This window comes from Dermacentor albipictus, chromosome 3 (assembly GCF_038994185.2).
Source record: "Dermacentor albipictus isolate Rhodes 1998 colony chromosome 3, USDA_Dalb.pri_finalv2, whole genome shotgun sequence".
NCBI classification, from domain to species: Eukaryota; Metazoa; Arthropoda; class Arachnida; order Ixodida; family Ixodidae; genus Dermacentor; species Dermacentor albipictus.
In genome coordinates, this window is record NC_091823.1 from 147,171,946 (window position 1) to 147,190,377 (window position 18,432).

At 46.1% G+C, this 18,432-nt stretch overlaps 1 protein-coding gene and 2 long non-coding RNA genes across 3 annotated transcripts in view; 2 read left to right on the forward strand and 1 right to left on the reverse strand.

Annotated features, from left to right (window-relative positions):
• LOC135896670 (uncharacterized) overlaps positions 1-18,432 on the forward strand; it is a 94,415-nt gene that overhangs the window by 23,530 nt on the left and 52,453 nt on the right. The gene's annotated exons all lie outside the window — the stretch shown is intronic.
• The window catches only part of LOC135896669 (uncharacterized), a 132,433-nt gene that overhangs the window by 18,887 nt on the left and 95,114 nt on the right, over positions 1-18,432 (reverse strand). The window lies entirely within an intron of this gene.
• Positions 10,597-17,374, forward strand: LOC135896672 (uncharacterized). The gene is made up of 3 exons (XR_010562773.1): positions 10,597-10,640; positions 16,428-16,546; positions 17,281-17,374. It is a non-coding gene; the product is annotated as an uncharacterized lncRNA (long non-coding RNA).

An 18,432-nucleotide genomic window follows, 5' to 3' on the forward strand; every position in this document is an offset into this window, starting at 1 on the left:
GCTGAAGTTCAATAGTGGCTTGCTGCGTGTGGAGAGACACAAACAAAGGAACTGATTACAAGGTATTTGCAAGAGCGGCACAGCCAGAGACCGATGTGGCAACCAACTCGTGCCAAGCCCAAATGGCCGTTTTCCCCTTCCTTTGCGCCATGCCTTCTAAGCGTCTGTTGCGTCGCAACAATAGTCTGGTTTTAATTACGGTCGTGAGAACCGTGTGATAACGCGTACGTCAAAGCTGAACCCAGCAGCCATGAATAAAGTTCCTGGATCATTAAAATATACTGAAAGGCTTTACTTCACCCCTGAGGTACGTGTGGATGGACGGATGGACGATATGAACGTCGCCTTTGAAACAGGGTGGTGGCTTGTGCCACTAAGCTCTTGTTATTCTATTGCCTAATGTCCTATGTTACAAACAGAAAAATACAAGAAATAAAAAGAAACGCGAAGTGCTTCCATCATCAAAGTTTCTGAACGCAAAATATGTACTTTCTTTTTCTACGCCTCCTTCCTGTGTCGTTTCCCTACTTTAATTCCATCAATCTTTCAGTCGCCTCTTACTAGTCTCTATTCCGGACATGTTTGCTTTCACCCTGCTATCGCTGAACCCAAGAGCTTCAAGGAGGCCAGAGGTGGCTAGATCGACCGCTGGACAGATATCTTCCCATTAAAGTAAGACATGCTCCATCGTTTCCTTAGCTTTACCGAAACAAGCACATGCTTCTTCTTCTGTGTTGTAGCTCGCTTTACAAGTGCGTGTTCAAAGCCATCCTGACCTCGCTTCGAAAAGAAAGAAGCGTCCCTTTGAGTTACCATAAATTGTTTCTGTCGTGTTTCGTTTTTTCCTCTTAAGTAGTTAGACATGACAGGTTTTTTTTTTTCATTGCCGCCACCCATGAGATTATTTCAGCCTCTCCGACTTTCCGCTTGACGTTCTTTGTTGCTGTGTTGCTCACCCTACAGGCCGTATACTTGTTGGTAAGCTTCCTAGTTCTTTTCCTCCCCTGTGATTCGATGTCTTTCCTGCATACATAACTGAACACTCTCCCAGTTTATTTAATTTCTTCAACATTATTCAGTGGTTCTTCATAATCAGTCTTACTTTCAATACTTGTCCGGTCTCTATCACCCTGCACAGCTTCACTTGTAGTCTTCCCGTGAGCGCCCAATGTGAGGCGGCCCACTGACTTTTGGTTGCCAAGGAGTCCTAATTGCATGCCTGATTTCAAGCAAAGAAACGCATTTCCAATTGTAAGTCGTGGAGCAAATGAACTTTTCCACATACCCCGGAGCACCTCGTACCTATAGTATCCACATTGAGGTCTGTGTTCCATTACAGCGGCATTTCTCTGCCTCACTGGTGTTTGTGTTTTTTCCTGTGTTTCCATATATTTAGTGCCTTCGTTTATTCTTACAGCAAGGTACTTATATACGTTTACCCGAAATATTCCCTGGCCCTGTGTCGACATCTTCTCTTCACTGTTTTCATAGAATGCCATAACACCTGGTATTCACGCTAAATTGCAGACCTAAATTATCGCCTTCCTGTCCACAGATATTAGCCAAACGTTGAATATCGCTTTGCTTGTTAGCTAGCAACACAATGGCGTCCATATAAAACAAACCTGGAAGCTGGTGCTCTTCTACTGTACCCGCCTGTTTGTATGAGAGATTAAACCCAATATTACTACCTTCTAGCACCCTCCCCATCTTCACCACGTATATCAAAATCAGCAGTGCGTAAAAAGGGCACCCCTGCCTGTCTCTTGTTGATATCAAATTTCTCCTCGCTCCTCATCCCTTCCCATTCAACGCAAACGGTATTTTCTAGGTAAATCTCTAAAAAGCAGCAGATAATCGTCGCCTAAGCATTCCCCTTCCAGAATATCCTAGAAAATGTTGCTCTCTACGTTATCATACGGTCCGGAAATGTTTAAAAAAGCCACATATAGCGGTCTTCTTTCTTCTTTGGATATTTCAATGACAAAAGCTTGGAGGGCGCTTAAGCTTCGCCTTCAAGAATGCAACGCGATAGCGTTATCGCACCCCGTTCGCACCGCTCCCTCATTCGGTTGACATGCTCTTGAGTCACACAAAGACGAAACGTGCGCCTGAGCAAGAGGAATGAACCAAAGAACTCGGTGTCTTGGAGGCAGAAACGATCTACGCAAGCAAAACGTCCTGATCGGCCCGGACAGCGGGGCCGAGACGCGCCATGAAGGCGGACGCAATCATGGGGCTGACGCCTCGATGCGATCGTCCTCTATCTCGCTTGGGAGCACATTGCAGATGCATGACTCCTCGCCAGTAGCACGGCACACATCGCAGGGGACGCTTTCCCACCAGACAGGCTACGGCGCAGTGATCACGTCAGAGGCGTTCTGCATCGGACGCTGCACCTAGGAATCGCGCTCTGAGCGGAAAGAGGAGCCTAAACACGAAGGTTCAACTGACGCACGCTGGAAGTTGGAAGGGGAAGGAACGAGAAAACCTATTAAACACAAGGGTATTGGCGCATCCTCGCATCGGTCCCCGCACAGCCCCAATGGGAAACCAGAGCTGGAGTTTTCACGACGCCTGCAGCGCCACCCTGGCGGTCAAAACGTGCACAATGCAGCCGCTCCCGCGTACGAAAATTGCTACTGGTAGCGGCGCTGCGTGCGCTGAAAGTCGAAGGAAAACAAAAGGACGCCGACGGTACTGTTTCGTTTACAAGTGTCACAACTACGTCGGAATGAGGGAGGATGTATCCTTCTGCGCCTTTCCATGTAAACCCTACGAACAAGAACGGAGGTGACGTTGTATCCAAGCAGTCAGGCGAGCGGAGTAATTTCCCGTCTTGTCGCCCTGTAAAGCGGTGTCGGGCTGGTTTCTAAATCGAATTTCGCGTGTGCTTGGTTTATTCGATAGTGGAGACGGTCGGCCGTGGCAGCCAGTACCAAACACCAGAATCTGCAGTCGGCATTTCGTCGGAAACAAAAGGAGCGATAGCATGCACCATCCGGCATATGCATCAACCATTTTTCCTTCTCATTACCGCCGCCAAGCTCCTTCCAATGACACCGCACCAAGCCAACGATACGAAAGGTAAATAGTCTCGATTCATTGCCAAGAATCATGTGGCAGGGAAAGTGCCTTGTAATACGAGTTGTGTGCGCATTCTATAGACTGGTGCACGCGCGACTAAGCCGCCTATGTGTTTTTAAAAATGCTCATGCAGATGAGGACTGGACGCTTAGATGCATCTGGTGAAGTCATGTACTTAGTGCTAAATGTAGCCAGGCTTGTTACGGATCAAGCAGCGGAGCACTCATACCTTTGCTTGCCCGAATCAGCTGATGCGATAAAGCTTTCTTCTCCGTTGACTGATGTGGCGAAGTAACATCAAACCTCTTATGTGTAACCAGAGAAGTATAGAATGTATTCAGGCTAACTAATACTTTCGAAACCTTAGCGCAGCAAGACTAGCGCCGTAGCTGCTAGATTTGTGAGGCAGGCTGCCACACAAGCATAGTAACGGCACATTGCGCAACCATTAAATTAACGTACGTGCTCGCCGCGGCAAACTGTGAAAAATATATAAAGATTAAAAACTTCTTTCGTCATTTCTTCACTTGGTGGCGCTAGCTTCTTTACGAAAACTGTCCACAAGAAGCGGCGCGAAAATGGAAACATGCGAACTATGAGACGGCCGCGGACGTGTCGTCTGGTCGAGTGGCTGGGGTATGCCGCGTTTCGTCGCCAGGGCGGCGTGCAACGCACTCTTTTTGACGCGCCCCCTATCCAGTCCTGGTTCCCCATGCGCTCAAACGAGACAAACGGGAGAAGCGGGCGAGTGGCGCGCCACCTGTCTGGGCAGCGCCGTACATTGCGAGGACGGGCTGTTCTGTGTTGGCCTCAAGATGGCTCTGTGTGTGCGCTAAGCTGAGAAGAAATGTAGCCAAAACATATTTCGCTACTCTTTTAACTGCGACTTCTGTAATTTACATGCTCATAATTACCTATAAATACCGCAGTATACCTTTCTAAGGCACGTTTCTAAGGCAACACTACATTCATTAAAGGCGCTTTTGTCCTGCTTTGAAGCATCGAACTCGTGGCTGAGTAGTAGCGTCTGCGTCTCACATTCCGGAGACCCTGGTTGGATTCCCACCCAGCCCGCCTTGCAAGTTGTTTTTATTTATGAATTGCCTTCCGATATTTTTCGCTCACGGCCGATGCCGCCGACAGCGGCTTTTCTGCGACACGCGCTCCTGAACGCTGTCGCGTTAATAAAGGACAAATAAATTATCATCAAGGCGCCTACGGATTCTGAAGCCATTTAGAAGTTTTCCCGATGTGCGATTATTCTCTGAAAATGCTTGCAGCTTTAATTTAGTAGCCTGCATTGCTAACCTGTTTATTATTGATGCAACGGTCATCGGCCCATACGACTGAATTCTGTCTTTCTCCCCTCTACCTTTATGAATTAAATTCATTCTACTTTGTCGCCAACTGTTTCGTATTCGTCTATCTTTTAAACTTTCTTTCCACTGCTTTCAACAGAGCTTCCTTATATTTGATCCTAGTTCATCAATCAGCCTAACGGCAACCTCGTCTAGCCCTGTGGCTGTGCGCTTAGGAATTTTCTCTTCGGCTTTCTTCCAGTTCAAATTTGCCAGCACCAGCGCCTTTTCCATCTGGTTATCGTTCATGTTCTTTTTTCGTCTTCATTGGCTTAGAAAGATTCGGCTGTGATTTTTTGGATGTAATTTGATGCCGCGTCCCCTTCCAGTTTCTGTGTTTGTCCAGGATATCTTGTTGGATTGTTCCAGACTTCCTTCCTAATAAGCTTATGTTGTTCTAAAATATTCCAGCCGCGGCCTTCCTTTCTTCGCGAGTTCCTGACAACCGACGTTCACTTTCATTGCTTATTCTTGCTTGAACCTGTATTTGAGCCACGGAATTTCTCTCCAGGTATACTTCCCATTTTCTGGCTACTTCATCCCGTGGCAACTGCGCTTTTTTGCCTGCCTGTGCTTTCGGGATGCCTTTTGTCATTCGGCGAAAACTTCTCCTATCTCCCTGTTCCACTAGCTTTTCCGTTTATTTTCGCCTTTTCAACGAGCATGTTGCTTCTCTTTCCGCATTTCTATCATTGTTTTACTTAGAAGCTCATTATATTCATACTCCTTTCTTGGCCACTTGCCAAGTGCTTCCTCTACTCTTCTGACTGCATCTGTTATTTACATTTTGTGCTCCTTGCTCGTTTGCCCAACTACATACCCGATTTTCGAAATGACGCGTTTAGGGTCATTCCCTATGCTGGTTTACCCTTCCTCGTGAATGACCATTTCTCTCAACTCATCATAAATTCCTTCCGTAACGAGACAGTTATCAATGGTGGATTGCCGGTTTTCCACTTCCCAAGTGGTCTGTCCATCACACTCAGGCCCTGTATTCCCGACAACAAGGCTGTGCTTCTTACAAGTATGTGCCATTGACTTGCCGTTGTTGCAGGCATTGTTATCTAGATCCTGAATGTGGACATTCACGTCACCTAATAAAGTAATTTCGGTGTCATTCCCGAAACCCCTAATAACAACACTTAGGCATTCCCTGCCAAGTGTTCTTTCCTTTCGTTGTGCATGATGTAATAGTTCTGCAGAAACCCGCAAGGTGGAGAGAAGCAATTGACAAAAGGAAAATCTGACATCCACCCAAACGTAGCTACGCGATATTTTCATTTTGCATCGTAACCGAGGATGCTCTTGACATTTTGAATGTACTTTTTTTTTCCGTTTGGCTCCCTGATGGATAAGCATCTCGACTTCCCCTCCCTTTCATTCTGACTTAGTTGAGTCGCACCTTTCCTAAACATATAATTCTCAATCACTGGCGGCTGTTCCGAGCATTTTAGATGCGTTTCTGTAACCACGTACACCACTGTTTGTTCTCTCTTGAAGTGCTCCTCAATATCTGCCCATTTTTCCTTTCCTCTTCCACCCTGCATGTTTATGTAACCTCTTACATTCCAACCTCTCTTTTTTGCTTTCCTCCCTTTTCTGTTTCTGACTGTGGTGCTACTCTGACGTGCACCTAGGGGACCTTCTTCATCGCTACCTACCCTGGACTTCTGATCGTTATTGCACTAAAGCCCCTAAAAGATCTAAAACTAACGATATATCTCTCCTCCTCCTATGCCAGCGCTCCTTCTCTCGGCTCCTCAAGGGCGCCGACAGTGGCGGCATCTATGCCTGATACAGCTAGCATATTCTCCCGACCATGGCCTCAGAGATTCACCCCCGCGCGCATTTATTCAGAAACGCGCGCCGTGGTAGATCTTGGAGGCCTTGTCCCAGCGTTCGCTCCTTTGGCGCGCAGCGCACTGAGCGCCTGGAGGATTTGTTTGTTGCGTTTATGACACGGGAAGTTCGTAAATGAGTTACCCCAATAACTGCCAGTATCCGCGTTGCACTGCTTTGTTGAAGCTCCTTACACTGCGATCACTTCGACTGCGGTTGTCAACGGTGGAGGTGGTGCCCTCAAGCGAGCTAACGGAGGGTTTTTTCTCGAACTGCGCCATTTGATCAGCTTCATTTGAACTTCAACGCTGCCAAGAGAAATTGGAACGACATACGCGTTGTATGTGGACATTTACCTTTTACTTTTTTTAAAACACAGACGTAGGGTCTAGGCTTTACATGAACATTAGGTGGTCTGCTACTTCCATAATATATTCTGTCGAAGGCGCGTTTTCTCGTACTACAAATAGGCTTTCTAATGCATCGGCGCTAATTTCTTGATGCCGTAATTCCGAAGGATTTGGCTTTCAAATTGTCCTTCGGTGAAGTGATCCTAAGATGAATCAGCTAAGATTTGGTATGACATAACTTTTTGAGAAATGATACTAGGCATGAAAGAAAATATATGCCGTAAAATTTCACAATCAATTTCAAAAATAAGAACTGTGCATATGTCAGCCCGCCGTGCGCATGGCTATTGGCGGCGAGGAGTTACGGAGTCGCCATCTAGCGGAAGCGCCTCGCTGGCGTAGTAGGAGGGATCACGCGGCGCGCTCCTCATTGGTTTTGCTGCCAGCGCTGACTGAAAACACAACGCGCGAGCTCTCCCGGACATTTCTGTAATTACTTTCGAAACGAGAGAAGTTTTTTACTCTCTAAATAATAATCTTGGGCAAACTGAAAGCGCACAATCGTTTACAGACGCGATCTCCTTACCGAATACGTACAGTGAACGCCACTGCGCGCGGTCGCCGCGATGGAGTCTCCCGAACCGGCTTCTTGCGTGAAAGGTAGATAAACGCGATAGCAAGCTATGTGAAATATGTTCTTATAGTGTTTGTATAACTAAATAGAGCGTGATAGAACGAAGCCTCAATGCAGCGATCGCGTAGATTCGCAGCGACCGACTGCGCATCTGCATGCTTGTCCGCTCACTGTTTCGCTTTCTTCGCACGCGCGTTTTCGCACCGTGCCATGAGCTTTAGGCCGCAGAATATGAGCATTTGACAGTATGCAAGCAACCATTGTTGCGTGGGTGCTATCAGAGCTGTTCAAAAATAACTTCACTGTAGAGACTTCGACGCCTAGGGATTGTGATATGCCGTCGCGACGATTCAATCTTTTTTTTTCTTCTAAATTATTTGACCTTTCAATATTATTTCCCGACTTGCATCGCACTGCATGTTTATCGGTGTTCTCAGCGTGCCATTTCTCGCTGCTCCTTTTTTTTGTAATGCAGCGCATTAATTCCTAACGCAAACATGACCATATGCCATACTTTTTTTTAATGTGCTTCTTACCATTGCCTTTCCACTCCACTGAACTTGCCAGTATCTATAGCATCGACAAGTTCATAGACCAAGCCGTCATGACATTAGTCGGGCAGCGGACTCGGACGAGAGTCTCAGTGCGCGTCTTCCGAACATCGCAGACCCGGCGCCGTAGCAGAAATCTTCCTAGCATCTGTGTTTGCTGCATACCCGAGTTTTTCGCTAGAATAGCAGCTTGGGCTTGTTGGTTTTCCATCCTGCTAGTAACAGCGCAAAATATAGACAAGGGACGAGACAGGAAGACACCACAAGCGCTGACCGTGTGCATCTATACATTCTTCCACACACTCCAAAATTTCATGTTGGGGGATCGAATAATATAAATCTTTAACATCTACAGAGCATGCTGCAAAGTCAGTGCTAGAATTGTCTTTTAAAAACCTTATTACAGCGTCTGAGGATTTCACCTGGAAAGGATCGTCAACAGTTAGTAGCTTTAGTTTTTCTTGCAAAAACAGGGCAATCGTTTTCTGCCAAGTGCCCTTCTCAGATACTATAACCCGCAGGGGCCACTCAGGTTTATGCGTTTTTACAGTGAAAAACATGTCAAGGGATGATTTTTTGCTAGTTTCGATGCTACGCACAAGGCGGTCGAGTTTGAGATTTCCGCAAAGCTTCTTTGCAGCTGACTTTGCTTTTCGCAGAACAGACTTTTCATGACTGTTAAAAACAGAACTTATGGCCTCTAACGCCTTATATTGGTAGACGTCTTTCGGCATCACAGCGAAGCCCCCCTCCTTGTCAGAAGTAAGCAACGAGAGGGAATGTTCTTTCAAATACGTCACCACTTGTCGCACAGGTAGGCGGTTCGTGCCCATTTTGCAACGGGCAACCACGTCGACTCCGTCGGACAGGCACCTGGCACTTTCAGACTCTGGCCCTGCGCGCGCAACTCGTCGCACCATTGCCAGTAGTTCCGGTGTAGAAGTCCTCGGCTCGACGGCAAATTTCGGTCCATGACGTAGAACCTCCAGGATCGAGTGAGGCAGAGCCTCGACTCCGCTGGTATGGACACTGCTTCCAGGCGTCCGTGTTTCTGCTGCTCTTCGTTTCAGGGTAGTGTCGGTGCGCAGCTTCGCCAGGATGACGTTCCACAGAGCCTCGGTAGACCTGTCGATGACGCGCAACGTATCCCGCCATTGCCGGGATACGCCGGCAATGGCGGCGTATCCGGCAATGGCGGGATACGTTGCGCGTCATCGACAGGTCTACCGAGGCTCTGTGGAACGTCATCCTGGCGAAGCTGCGCACCGACACTACCCTGAAACGAAGAGCAGCAGAAACACGGACGCCTGGAAGCAGTGTCCATACCAGCGGAGTCGAGGCTCTGCCTCACTCGATCCTGGAGGTTCTACGTCATGGACCGAAATTTGCCGTCGAGCCGAGGACTTCTACACCGGAACTACTGGCAATGGTGCGACGAGTTGCGCGCGCAGGGCCAGAGTCTGAAAGTGCCAGGTGCCTGTCCGACGGAGTCGACGTGGTTGCCCGTTGCAAAATGGGCACGAACCGCCTACCTGTGCGACAAGTGGTGACGTATTTGAAAGAACATTCCCTCTCGTTGCTTACTTCTGACAAGGAGGGGGGCTTCGCTGTGATGCCGAAAGACGTCTACCAATATAAGGCGTTAGAGGCCATAAGTTCTGTTTTTAACAGTCATGAAAAGTCTGTTCTGCGAAAAGCAAAGTCAGCTGCAAAGAAGCTTTGCGGAAATCTCAAACTCGACCGCCTTGTGCGTAGCATCGAAACTAGCAAAAAATCATCCCTTGACATGTTTTTCACTGTAAAAACGCATAAACCTGAGTGGCCCCTGCGGGTTATAGTATCTGAGAAGGGCACTTGGCAGAAAACGATTGCCCTGTTTTTGCAAGAAAAACTAAAGCTACTAACTGTTGACGATCCTTTCCAGGTGAAATCCTCAGACGCTGTAATAAGGTTTTTAAAAGACAATTCTAGCACTGACTTTGCAGCATGCTCTGTAGATGTTAAAGATTTATATTATTCGATCCCCCAACATGAAATTTTGGAGTGCGTGGAAGAATGTATAGATGCACACGGTCAGCGCTTGTGGTGTCTTCCTGTCTCGTCCCTTGTCTATATTTTGCGCTGTTACTAGCAGGATACCCGAGTTGTAGCCGATGACTGTTTGCCGGTTTTGTGTTTCGCGAGTCAAGCTTTACGCAGCTTCTTGTCCTGCGGCTACGTGTGAATAAGGCTGACACCGGCCTCCGTTGCGTGCGTTCGGCCCTGCGGCACCGAGCAGTAGCCTACCACGCTGCGCGCCTTCAAAGGCAGCCACTACCTATTGTAGTGCTTTCAAGCGTTGTAAAGGAGACACTCGAAGTGGGAAAATTGCGCCACTAAATGAGGACCGCAGCGTACGAGGGAATTTAAACTCATTTGCAGCTCGCTTCGGCGCTCCCGAAGCAGCCGACGCGGCCGCTATGTCCACGTGATCCCTCATAGCACGTCACGCCGACGGTAGCGCCAGCTTTTCCAGTGGTGGAGCTCGAGGCCAATGTCAATTTTATCATCGTCGAACGTTGAAAATGGTCTGCGTTATTGCGCGCCCTTTAGTAAGAGGTTTCTTTTGCGCATCTGAGGATCCGTTCGGCGCGTGCGCTTTACCGTCCTTCTGTGCTCCGCGGGCTGCCTTCATCACGTCACGAGCGTCACGTCACGAGCATCAGGCCTTGCTCTGCCACCTGGTGTTCCTCTGTCGCTTAAAAAGCCAGCTCGTTCAACGTACGCTTGCAGTCAGCGGCAAACACTTCAGCATACTGATACCGTACTTTGCTGTTGGCAGGTGAGTTTGATACCTTACCTGCCTATTCTTTGTGTTGTTTGGCGCTCACTGCACAGCAATGTCTCATATATATGGTTCATTTTCTAGCACTATACCGGATGATGGGACATGTTTGACATGCTGTTCTTGTAATACGAGCTTTCACGTAGGAAAGAGTTGCTGTGCGATTGCTGAAGGCACGTTTCCAAAGACGTCTTCCGCGAAACGCGAAACGTGGCATTTTCCCGCTTGCAAAAGCGGCACGGGAAGCCAGTATTCAGGAGGAGTAGCTCAGGCGGACAGTACTATGGCGCAGCACTTCAAATCTGTGAACGAGAGGCTTGACAACTTGTGCACAACTGTCAGTACGCTCGCTCTGAAAGTGGGTGAGCTGTCGACGTTTGGGGCGGCCTGCGCTAGAATTTCAGATGTTGTTGAGGAAATGCAGAGATCTGTTGATTTTCTCTCGGCTAAATATGACTCCGTAACATCCTTCGTTACAACCACCAAATCGGAAATAACAGAGCTTCGTAGCCAGGTTGTCTCTCCGTCGTCGACGGTGACTGCCCAGGCGGAGCAACTTGACAGAGCAAGCACAGGGCTGAATGACTTGGAACAATACAGTCGCCGATGCAATTTTGAAATTCACGGCCTTCCAACTAAATCTAATGAAGATTTGACTTCCTTCATTTCGGAACTTGCAGTGAAATTGAAAATATCTGATTTCAAAGCAGCTGACGTTGCCGCCGTTCACCGTTTGCGCAGTCAAGGCGCCACCCCGCCCTCTATTTTGGTCCAGTTGCGGAGCTTCGCTGCGAAACAGAAATGGTTCGAGGCATGCGAAGATTTGTCTAGTCTAGCGCAGTTGGGAGTGCTTCCACGCCTGTACTTTCATAATTTAACCCGTGAGAACCGAGAGCTCTTTCGGATGGCACGGTTAAAGAGCAAGGAAACAAATTATAAATTTTGCTGGACAAGAAACGGCAGAAGTTTTGTAAAGAAATCAGAAGGGGCGTCACTGCTCGGATTAGATAGCAAGTCCCATCTTGATAAAATTGTTTGAATATGCACAGTTGCGGCTTTCTTGTCACTACTAACTTTTCCGAAGCTAAAACATTTTTATCTGAGCCACAAGGAAATGCTTTGCGTATAAGCCATGTCAATATACGTAGCATTAAGAAACATTGGGACCAGTTCGTCGCTGCAACCTTAAGTGTCCGCTCTCATTTTGATGTTTTCGTCTTGACAGAAATAAACATCCCATTGGAATGTACTGTGCAATATACTCTGCCAGACTATCAAATGTTTACATACACACGTCCTGTCGGAAAAGGGTGAGGCATCGCTGTTTTTGTTAAAAATAAGTCGTCAGTTTCGGAACTAACTGTTTCCTTCGTTCACGCTGAATCAGTAGCGCTTCGCCTGAGCACTCCTGAGCTGTCAGTGGCAATTTTTGCAGTTTATCGCCGTCCGCTCTTCAACACACGTTTGTTTCTGTGTGAGCTAGATACTGCTTTACCATCACTTTCTCTAAATGAGCATGTGTGCCTGATAGGCGATATAAATAGACACACTCTGTCCTACGAAGGCACTTGTCAGTGATAACCTTGACACTATATCAAAATCGGGCCTAGAAACGATCTGTTGTGCCACACGCGAATAATTTTTGGCGGATAGCCTTACGGTTTCAAGTATCGACCACATAAATGTGCGGTCATGTAATCTAGTTGATAGTTCCACAGTAGCTCAAACAAAACTAGCTGATCACTACTTCGTTTGTACTTCTTTAACACAGCCATCTGCCACCATTACTTCTAGCACGTCCAAGACATAAATTTCAATAACTGATCCAAGGTTATTTGATAGACTAGTCCAACAATATGATTGGCACATATATCTATCAACCATGACCCCGTCGAACACATATGAAAAATTCGTTGCTCTTTTCGATGACTTCAGGAGAGAATCCACTCGAATTATAATGGTTAAACAGTGCAGCGCTAATGATTGTTGGATGTCAGCAGCGATTCTCGCTGCTATAAAAGACAAATGTATGCTTTGGAGTCCGTGTCGCCGAGCCCCTAACTGCAACACACTTCGGTTAAAATTTAAACTTTTCAGAAACACAGTTAATGCAGCTATTCGCCTTGCTAAACGCAATTACTTTCGCAAGAAGTTTACAAATGCCCGGTTTGACAGCCGTAAAACCTGGTCCCTAATAAATGACCTCAGAGGTGTTGGTAAAAAACTACGCAATGATAACTACTTCCTTTCCCGCTTTTCATCTGATAGCCGGAGTATAGCTAATGATTTTAACGATTTCTTTTCTAGAATATCGGGTTTTTCTAAACCACGCCCGGAAGCATATTCACTAAAAACAAGTAACCTACAATCGGCTTATCTACCGTTGCTGGCTGATTGCGACCTGAAAACAATTCTTTTTAGTTTTATACTCAACAAGTCCGTAGGTGCCGATGGCATCTCTGTCATCGAGCTTCGAAGAAACTACAGCTACATCAAGGACATTTTGATAGAAATAATTCATCATATCTTGTCATGCGGCGTTATTCCAATCAGACTGAAAACGGCAATCATTATACCACTCTATAAGAAAGGATCTCAAGGCAAAGTGGAAACCTACCGCCCCATATCAGTTTTACGTTGCATAGCACAAATTTTAGAGAAACATATGCTGCTCACTATGAATAGCTTCCTTGATACTAACATGTTATCACCGCAGTAATACGGCTTTATAAAAGACAAAGGCGCTCAGGCACTTTTGGATGATTTTTCCGATTTCCTAAACTTCTGTTTCGAAACTAACCAGGAAGCGTGCGCATTGTTTCTTTATGTAAGCAAGGCATTTCGCAGTGTCTGCCATGACTTGTTGTTAACAAAGCTTTCTATGATGGGATTCCGTGGTTTGTTTCTGTCACTTCTCGATAATTTTTTCCGGGACCGGTTTCAGCACGTCTCAGTTCAAAACTTTCACAGCAGCCTTTCTCGAATCAAAGCCGGGGTTCTACAAGGTTCAGTATTAAGCCCTCTCCTATTTAACATTTACGTTAATGCTCTGTCTAAGACAGTCCCCAATAATATATTTCAGTATGCAGACGACAGTGTTAGTTTCTCATGCAAATCAATATTCTGATGCAGCTTCTCATATTACAAGAAGCAGCAACGAAGGCAATGGACTGGTTCGCCACAAATTTAATCGACATTACCGTATTAAAACACAACTTGTCTGCTTTCGAAGTTCATTAAAGAGAGTACACTAGACTAGGGAAGTAACATTACATAATTCACATTGCAATCCATGTTCTTGCGCCCCTATCAACTGCACATCATCCGCAAAATATGTCGGTTTGCGTTTTGACAACGATCTGTCATGGAATTCGCATTTTATGTCTGTCAGAGGATTCGCTCAGTGCTTTAATTACTTTATAAAATCCGTCACCTCATGCCCATATCAGTCAGGAAAACCACCTCGCATGCGTTGTGCTACAGTGTTGTCCGATACGGAATTACTGCCTACGAACATTGTGCTCTTCGTTATTAAAAAAGAATCAACTCACTGATGCGCTCCCTTTTAAAAGTTATAGGTAATGACTTGTGTCTTGAAGGCAACACCGACATTTTTAAGGCATTATCCATGCCAGATTTTTATTCGGTGCTAGTGCGCACAACAGCCCTGAGACATTTCTGGGACAATCGTTCTAAAGTACCATATGTAAATCCCTGTAGTCTTAGACCAAAATGGCGTTATCAAATACCTCGTTGTGCAACAAAATACCGGAAGAGAATGCGCGAATACTATGTTCCTGCGTTGTTTAATTATTTACCCCGTAACGTGCTGCTGTCAACATCAATATACAAGCTCAAGAAAGTACTAAAACGTGCGGATTTAAGCGGCTGTAACATGTAAAGAAATAGATCTCGCTCACCTTTCTGTATTACTCCTACAGAGTGGGCTTTAATTAAAAATGTGATCAGAAAGTTTGTTCCCGCACAGCTTTCATTGGAGCATTTGTGGTTTTGACTCATTTTGTTATTTATAATCATCTACTCATTTTGTGCCACGCAAAGTAGTCATGAGGCATGGTGATACTTGTACGCACCAGATGTCTTCTCAAACCTGTATATGTGCATATACGTACACCTATTATGAATGCGTACAATGTGAGTATCAGTGTATGTATATACATTTATCGCTTCCCTTTATTTCTTTTTTTTTCTTCTTTCTTTCTTGATATTGTAACAGTTTGTACGCTGCCTGTCACGCTCTGCCAGTCAAGCCCAATGTGACTTTGGCAGGCCTGATGAATGTATTAGGTTTTATAGAAATAATAAAAGAGATTATTATTATTATTATTATTATTATTATTATTATTATTATTATTATTATTATTATTATTATTATTATTATAATTATTATTATTATGCCCCACCTATCCAAGTTAAAATGTTTCAACCAGCTTAGATTTGCACAACATTTTTGAACTCAATATAATTTCGTCTGTGTTTAGCGGATGTCTGCATTCTGATTTATCATGCGCACAGATATGGCGCACTGAAGAAATAGCTGCTGGTACTGTGCCTAGGCACAGTAAGTGCCGACTTTGGTAACAACCCCGCAAATACAAATACATACACCCCCAATGCGCCCTACCTAAAATCTAGACTTGCACGGCGAGTAGCGGTTCAGACGATGAGAACCGCCGTTTTAGTCTTGAGTTCGTCAGCGAAGTCCAGCTCAAAAAAAAAACGTCTAGCAATGCGCGTCCCTTCAGTACGCAATACGCGTCACTGAACGGTGGATCGCACTAACATATGAAGCCCAACTTTCGTGTCTGAGCCCCGCAATGGTTTCAACTACAACGAAACGAGGGCGCCAAGCAATGTGCGCAACATCATAATAAAGCATGCCGAACCAGAAACGAGAACGGCGAGGCTCAGGCAACAGGAAGCACGGCTGTCGTAGAAGCGAGCGAACGTTTACAGCTACAACCGTGCCGAACGTTATTCAGTGCAAAGAAAGGCTGCAGACGCTCGCGCTTCTCACCAAATCTTCCGAGCAAGCACGAGTGATTTCTGATGAATGGCCACTTTCCTGACGAAGGCGCGGGTCCCATGCATTTTAAAAGTTTGCCCGCCGATCCTGTGCAGCCAAATCTTTCGCGGCGAGCCTCGTTGCTTCTTGCGGATGGAATAACGAAAAGTATTTTCCCCTAGCCTCCTCAGTTGTTGCGTCCACATGCACAACATAGGCTAGGCAGCGCCGCAATACGTAAACGGTGCCAGCTCTTTCGAAGCGCTGCCCGCCAAAACTCTGCCGCCAGAAACAAACCGAAGCACGGCTTGCGCTAACACGTAGCCACGGCGCTTCGACCAATAGGAGGGCCGACTCTCCGGACGCGTGGCTTGCGAGGGAGAGAAAGCGGCAAAGTTCAGGGGAAGTCGTTACTTTTTTATTCCGGCATTTTAGATGCAGCAATTGTTCTTGTATACGCTCCCGCAAGGAGTATAGTTGCGCGAAACTTTTCTGGTGCCGCTCGCACCGCTATTCGCCGAGCGCTAGCATGGGGTGCAAAATGACGTCAAATGTTCAACTGCGCGGCAGCGAATTCAACTTTACGGAAACGGCGCCGACTCGTTTCTGTCAGTGCCATCGAAATTGCAATCAGCAGACCGTCGAGCGTGCGTGCAGCAACGGTCGGCTCCGGGTTGCAGGTAGAGTACTCGAGGATATTAAGTTAATGACTTTGGTCAAGTGCTACGAAGCAGATAATTTTGACACTTGTATTCCAGTATGGCGAGTTACAGCGCACCAAATTGCGCCAATCACGCGGAAGGTGGCAAATCTTTTTACGCGGTGCCATGCGGACGTACGAGACCGGCCGGCTCCGAAAAGGACCAGGATATGCGAGGTGCGTTCGCCTTGTTTACAGAGTTGAGTGTGGCTTGTTAACATTAAAACAGCATTTATCTCGAATAACCCTCCTGTACTCGATGAAATGAGACCCGCTGGCTTGAGAGGTTGTTCACTTGTGGAATTTTTGGTGTATATGTGCAACGCAATGCAGACGCGGTACAAAAAAAGGACGACACGTCTGTGTCGCGCTGCACATATACGCCAAGAATGTTAACTTACCAGCTAGCTCAATTCGCTGTGTTGCTTGTACGATTGTTCTTACTAGGCGGCTCCAGAAATGTGTGTTCAAAACAGAGTAAATACTAGCAGGTACAATTTGCCCGCTGCACCCTGGCTTTTCTCTACTCCATTTTCATAAAACTTTTTTTCGGTGTTTTGATTTTTCATGTAAGGTCAATTGATGTGCTGGTATTCATTTTTTGTAGTAAGCGATAACACCTTGCGTTCCCGCTTATGAGACAGCTGTTATAGCTTCGGCATTTACTACCCGCAATATGCTGCTTCTTCGATCAGCCTAGTCGACGTTAGAAATGTAAAAGTATTTTGGTACATTTATTGGGCGCTGATTTATAATAAGTTAACCTGATTAGTATCAAGAGATAAAGAAAGATGTGCCGCCATATTGCAGTCTGCAATGTGTGAATAATTACTTTGCAAGTTTGTACGCTTATGTGATTTGTCCAATAAAAATTATCTATTGATACTCTTACTAATATGTTGCCTTCCCAGTGGCCTCGAATTCTGCCTCCCAAGGCTCCAAGGACCAGTACTCATCCCCTGCTGGCACCATCCACTGCACATCCATTCACTCGTACGAAATAAATTTGATCTGGAAGCTCGTGCATCTTGAATCTTTTTCCACTTGCAGATTTGCTGCTACAAAACAGCTGCTAAGTTTGTGGTATGAATCGTAAATAAATTCCTTGCGTAAAATTTGCGCATGTAAACATTTGCAACGCGTTTAAATTTACGTCTCTGCACCGCATATATCGAAAACATGCAGCTTCTGTGAACGACGCTTAGCGATGAATGACCCTCACGTTTACGGTCACTGAAATAAGTGCAGACACGATAGTTCTCTTGGCGGCGGTCATTATTCATCTGGTCACTGCAGCCAAAATGTGCTGACATAACTGTCCACTACAGGTGTGTCAAGTTTTCTTTAAACAACCTTTTAAACATTTCTTGCCTTCCGGCCTCTGCGAGAAAACTTCATATGCATGCTGAAAAACGTTGCACCACTTTTTGTTGCAAGGTAATGCGCGTTTCAACGCGAACTTTTGAGCTGTTCTAGGCTCGGGCGCACTAAGGATTTTAGTTCGAGGCATCGAGGGGGGTCGTACTGCTTATATGTACATACGTTCGTGCGTGTGTTTTTATATGTGCGTGTATATATGTACATACAAACTAAAAATTCTTGGGGGTTGGCACACTTCCGTCTACGCCAACCGGTCGAGCGCGGCCTGTATTAAAGGGTGTCTCTTGCTCAGCGCTTGCCAACAATTTCCGCATGAAGCTCGCGACCAGCCGAGACAAAAGCAAATGGAACACCGTGTGACATTTCCCTCCTGCGCGCGCGAGCAGTGGCTTCACTGCAGAGCTTGAAAATAACGGCGGACCTTTGCGCAACTCTGCTCCCTGCAGGAGTATATACAAGCACCCTAGATGGATGGATGTTATGAGCGTCCCCTTTGGAACGGGGTGGTGCGTTGCGCAACCAAGCTCCTGCTATTTATTGCCTCATGTCCTACTTAAGTTAAGAAAGAAAAAATAAAAAAAAGAAAGAAAAAGAGCCTAGTACGAACTCCCACAATAAAATGTTTTGACCCCTTTTGCGAACTTTGTTTTTGTACGTCTCCGTTTTTTTGTTGTTGTTGTTTC